Raw genomic sequence first — 261 nt, 5'->3', positions numbered from 1 at the left:
GTGTGTACCTCGTGTTGGTACTGTTGTGTGAGAACCTCGTGGTGGTTCTAGTAGTAGTTTGCAGGTCATTGCTTCCTCAAATGGTACCACTAAGCCGATCGTGGTCCGGAAAGTGGTAGGCTCGGTTTAACTTGGCTTGATCACCAAGGCCGAGTGTCACATGTGGATGTGACAGCCCCCGGCGAGTCCGATAGAGGACCGGGGCACGGCGATTCCGATTGAGGACCGTGACCGGGCGATTCCCGAGCGCCTACGCCTGTG

The sequence above is a fragment of the Brassica oleracea genome, chromosome C7 (assembly GCF_000695525.1).
Source record: "Brassica oleracea var. oleracea cultivar TO1000 chromosome C7, BOL, whole genome shotgun sequence".
Classification (NCBI taxonomy): domain Eukaryota; kingdom Viridiplantae; phylum Streptophyta; class Magnoliopsida; order Brassicales; family Brassicaceae; genus Brassica; species Brassica oleracea.
This window is presented reverse-complemented; position numbering follows the sequence as displayed.